The sequence below is a fragment of the Salvelinus fontinalis genome, chromosome 26, assembly GCF_029448725.1.
Source record: "Salvelinus fontinalis isolate EN_2023a chromosome 26, ASM2944872v1, whole genome shotgun sequence".
NCBI lineage: Eukaryota > Metazoa > Chordata > Actinopteri > Salmoniformes > Salmonidae > Salvelinus > Salvelinus fontinalis.
Window position 1 is genome coordinate 16,677,135 of NC_074690.1, and position 6,000 is coordinate 16,683,134.

Consider the following 6,000-nt stretch of genomic DNA (forward strand, 5'->3'; position numbering starts at 1 on the left):
GAGATGAAGAAGGCAAAAATGAGCTTCCCCGAGGCTGAAGACTGTTATAGTCTGCTGAAATCTAGGCCTTTGTTGTCTGTGTACAAGGTAATTGAAAGTTCCTAAACCTCTCTTCCTCCCTCCCCAGTTATCTGTCTCTCTTTCCTTCCCACTCTCTCCCCCTATTTTGGTCTCTCTGTCTATCTCTCGTCTTGCCTATCTGTTTATCCCTTTGTCATTCTCCCTCCCCCTCTCTGTCTCCTTCTCTTTGTCTCTATCTCTAGTCCTCCTGCTCTTCTTTCCTCCCCCCGTTGCCCACTGAGCTCCAGGATGCAGCTAGCTGATGTTGATTATTTGTGCAGTAATCGTCCCCTGGAATTCAGTCTTGGTGGCAGAGTGTGGAGAAACTCAGAATTGCCAAGGCACAACTCGCCATCCTGAAAGGCTGATGTAACACGCCTCGACATGGCAGTGTGATTGCGCCTGGAACCGAGTTCCCCGATTTGCCAACGGGGTGCCCGAGCTAATCACCGGAAAAATAAAAACAAATAGATGTTTTCTTTTCCACCTCCAGCCCAAAATAAGACCTGAGGGGTAGCAGTACCTACAGCGTCACGGCAATCTGTTTGGAGTGGGCTGTATTGACAATGATGTGAAGACAGTGACAGTTGAGAATAGGTCATGCAATTGCGTGTTTGTGAAAACACACTGTGCTTGGCATTGTCACCACCAAGATGCTGTGTATAATTTCTCAGAGTTAGCTCAAGAGTCCAAGGATTCCACCAAAAAGCTCTCCTGGTTTTGAGTGATAACAAAAGCATCTCCCCATCGACTTCAATGTTGTTTTCTTAGCAATTACTGTTCAACGTCCTGATTGTCAATTAATTAAATGCAGTTGATACACAAATACAGCCAACACCCGAGCTATGCAGGTTGACTTGGCATTGTTCTGCCACTGAAAGGGTCATGTCAGTTGGCAAGCTATGGCCCTGAAAGTGAGGTTAAAATGGAGTGGATGATCAGGTCTTGACTGTGTGCTAACTCCATTTGGCCCCAATACACACAGACAAAAGCCAGTGCCAAAATCTCTCCAGCGCAAAGAATTGGCAAGGCTCTGCGGGTGGATGTTCTCAAATGATGTAGAAAATCCCTCATGTTTTCAATTATATTTCAATTTTAGGGTTTTTGGCAGTTACAAAATGTGACAGTGTATCTTCCTGTCTAAGAAGTTTGAAGCAGATGTTTTTTTTTTTTTAAATCAGTTTGCTACTGTATGTTACGTACTGTTGTTTATTTGCCGTGTTGTCTTGCAGTATTACTTAACAGCCTTGTTGCAAACAGAGTGGATGATTTGGAGTCGCTTCTTTCTTTTTGCTTTGCCATAAAGACCAGTAATATGGTGTGAATGCAATGTTGTTCTCTTTTTATTTTCAAGTATTTTGGTGACAGCATCATGTTATGGGTATTCTTGTCACCGGCAGGGACTGGGAAGTTTGTTAGGATCAAAAGAAATATGAAAGGAGAAAAGCCCAGGTGTCACGTATACTCCCTCTCCGGCCTCTAGGTCATCAGGCTGCTGATTATACCGCACACCTGTCACCATCGTCAAGCGCCTCATGACACTCACCTGGACTCCATCACCTCCTTGATTACCTTCCCTATATCTGTCACTCCCCTTGGTTCTTTCCTCAGGTATCATTGACTCTGTTTCATGTCTGTGTGTTGTTTATGTGTCATGTTTATTTATTAAAACACTCACTCCCTGTAATTGCGTCCCGACTCTCATCGCACTCATTCCACCAGGTAAAAAGTGAAAGGAAAACCCAGCTCAGTCTTCTGAATGCCTAACCCAGGGATAGGGTTTTATTTTTCTGTGGGACAATTACACAAAAGTCACACCGGAATGGCTTTCCAAGAGGTGTTGAGTGTTCCTGAGTGGTCTAGTCTCAGTCTTGACTTAAATCTGCTTTATAAAAAATAAAAAAAAATCGGAGAAAAGGTTAAAATATCGCTGCCCATCTATGATACCCAACCAAATGTAATAATTTTTTAGATGTAATTTTATGGCAGAAAAATCGGAAAAAAGTTCAAGGGCGTGTAGACTTTCTGTTGGCACTGTATGTGACATAGTATGCAATTTTTGGGGACCACTTTTGGCTCATGAGTACTACATTCAGAAACCCTGGCAAAAAAATATGCAAAAGTACCAGAGAATCTCTTTAATTGTCCTATTGGGAAAACCAAATTAGTGGTTGAGGAGATCCATGAATAGATCTTTAATGAATCTCCATTTCATTTGTATTTTTGTTTAACCTTTTATTCAACTACGCAAGTCAGTTAAGAGCAAATTCTTATTTACAGTGACGGCCTACCCCGGCCAAACCCTCCCCTAACCCGGACGACACTGGGCCAATTGTGCGCCGCCCTATGGGACTCCCGATCACGGCCGGGTTGTGATACAGCCCGGAATCGAACCTGGGTCTGTAGTGACGCCTCTAGCACTGCAATGCAGTGTCTTAGACCGCTGCGTTACTCTGGATCCATTATATAACACTATGCCACAGTTATTGTCGAAAACAATGTTTCAGTTTAAAATAAAATAAACTACATTTTGTATAGCAAAAAGATCGACCTCTCCACACAACATGAAAATAACAAATGCTTTTTATATTCAAAATGATTGATTCATTTTACATCGCCCCTTTAGCAGTCCTGCAGAAAGCAACATCTAATGTACCCTGGCCAGTGCTTGTCCTTGAAGGGTCATTGCTCCAGCTTTGTTAGGATCAAAAGGGGAGTTTTGTTTATGACATCCATGGTGATACAATGCATCTTTAATTCTTTTTTTGTTGTTGTAATTGATAACTTCCAAAACTTCATCTACTCTTTTATATTCCTACAAAAACATGAGAGACATTAATCATTTAAAGACAGAACCACTTGTTTAAACTTTTAATTGAAAAAGTGGTTAATGTCTATTCAAATGGTTCATGTCTCTTGATATTATCATCCTATTTGACATATTTCTATCAGACATGTCACACACACACCAGAGGTGGTGATTTGAAATGAATGAACTTGTCAAGTGAGGCTATTGCAACAGATCCATACGTACCTAATCCCAGGTACCAGCAAGTTTCTCCCGTTTTTTGCCACCTCATGCCCCTGCGTATCAATAAAAAGTCAATAGGACTATGTTGTTTAAATCTCTTCCCGTCATTATTTTCTCCTAGCTGCAACTCCAACGTTAATGAACCATCAGGTGCCATTCTGGGCTGGACCATTGATCTGCCTGTTTAGCCTCCACTTTGAGGACTTGAGCACATAGGGTGGTCAGGGCCGGGAGAGAGACTGGCACTGGAGAAAGGGATAGTGCATACAGGTCACCTTGAGGAATTACAAAGGCAACAATTATACAGTACATATATTTTACTGAATAGTAGGTATTCATGTCAGGTATGTGGTACTAACAAATGCATACTAATTGCAATGTAAGCCTAGCTGCTCATGTTTCATAATTGCCAAATTTGACATACTTGTGAGCTTTAACGATTATTCCATTTAATGCAGACATTGCGATGCGGAGCACTGGTGCATAATCATCCTGGGGTCAACACAAATCCACGGGAAAGCGAAACACCATGAGATTGGGAACTATGACATTATTAGCTAATTTATAGTGCTATTATCTGGTTGAGTTAAAAACCCTGCATTTTTATTTCATCTTTAAGTCAGTTATTTACAATGACGGCGTACTTGTAAAGCCTTCCCCCGGCCAAACTTTCCCCTAACACGCCAATTGTGCGCTGCCCTAGGGGGACTTTAATGCATTTCAAAATAATTTTATACCTCAAGAACATCCAGTATTTCTGAGAATGGCCCACAATAATTACATCCATGTCTCATGTTCTGGAATTAGCTACATTTTTAAACCATGTGCTGAAGTTAGAAAAACAGATACTGGAGTTAGCTAAATTGCTAACTAACTTCCATTGTCTCAGATGCTCAGAACTTTATGCCACACGTTCTGGAGCTAACTGGCCTCCATGTTACACATGCTGAAATTAGCTAGACCGCTAACTGGCCTCCATGTTACACATGCTGAAATTAGCTAGACAGCTAACTGACCTTGATTCCCATGGGCCATGCCATATGTACAAAAGTTAGCGAAACAGTAAACTCACAAATATGTTCCAGAGGCTGATTTAAAAAGTTGCCCTGTAGCCCTCGGTCTCCAGCACTTGTTCAGTAAACACGACAGACTTAGAGAACTCCTGTCTCTGCTCCGAGGGATGTAAACATAGCCACAGGCTCATTACGCTCAAATGAGCCCCAGTGTGAAATGATGCAAACACTGGAGAGCTTATCCAGGCCATTAGAAGGAACTCGTATGTAAACTCTGGATGCCACTGTATGGGTGGATTTGTCAAGGGAAAAGATAACACATCAACGAATCAAAGTGTGCAATTTTTAGTTGCGTGTTATGTGTAGTGAGTGGTATGCTGATATCTACATACTCAATCTATCTATTGATGAAAGGTCAAGCATGTGCTGATAAACATGTTCAGTAATGATCCACGTAATACAGTAGACATCTCCTGGCATGTAGTTTGATGTATGAGATATAGAGTTAAATAGGAAGACAGTGAAATCCACGAGATGTCTATGAGTAGGCGACATTGATTGCGTTGTGTAATGTGGAAAATAATTGAAAATTTAATAACACATTTTTTTTAAACATTGTGGTTGGGCATAATATAATGTGCCATGGAATGTTCAACAGTGAATAGTGTCACGGTCTTTTGTGGGTGTGGTGTGTGAGACTATTATGATTTGCATTCAAAGAGTTGCCATTCTGTCTGACCTGCTGGCTGTGTCACGATCATCATTCTCTCCTGTCAGTTTCCATTAAAAACGGATATTTTCTAATCTATTCAAAACTACGCTCTTACACTTTTATAATTGAATATTCAGCAGAGTCATTACACTTTTTAACTGAATATTCAGCAGAGTCATTACACTTTTATAATTGAATATTCAGCAGACTCATTACACTTTTATAATTGAATATCCAGCAGACTCATTACACTTTTTTAATTGAATATTCAGCAGAGTCATTACACTTTTTAACTGAATATTCAGCAGACTCATTACACTTTTTTAATTGAATATTCAGCAGAGTCATTACACTTTTCCCATCGTTTTGTTTTACTACAAAGCAAAAATACTTTCTCTCAGGCTGAAATGGGTGAAAATTGCTCAACCAATTTTTATTTTTGGGAAGCAAAAACCCACTGAGCGATTGTAAACATTGTCATTTCAATTTGGCCTTGAGGGGCTTGTTAAATTTATTTAAGCATCTGTGCGCTTTGTGAATCAGAATCCGACTGAGAGCATGATGTTTTTCCACTTACGGTCATTGGGTTCTGCACTGCTCATTAGATAGACAGACCTCTTTGGCTGACACTGGGACCTGTGTCGGGGCCCGTGGTCCTCGTTAGCCCCTGCACTGGTATGGTGTTTAATGTCAACATCCAGCATCAGCGTCCATTTTAAATAGACCTTTGTCTCGGCAGGAGACGTGTTTGTGATTGTGCTGTGTAGCGAATGCACTGCTGCATCGATTCATTCTTCAGACACTAGAATGTTGTTGGTTTGACGTCTACTGGCCCCATGAGCGGTTCCTCGGCTCTCACTCGGCTCAAGATAATGAGTCATGAGGAGGCAAAAGGAGGCTGGAACGTTACAACCTCCCCAGCCATCTGTAACACTGTATGTTTTTTGTTGTTGAGGGTATATTGAAGTTTTACTGACAGATATAGATTAGAATATGAGATGCAATGGATACGTGCAGAAAGTGTGTGGCAGAAGTTGGGATTGAACCGCTGCCTACTGGGGCAAATGTGGTCCGAGGGCGGCAGCAGCACTAGCACTAGACCAGAACCCGACACCTGCATCCATGTTTTAATACATGTCAAGCAACTCTGTCAAATGTAGTTGTTAAAATCCTACATGTACACT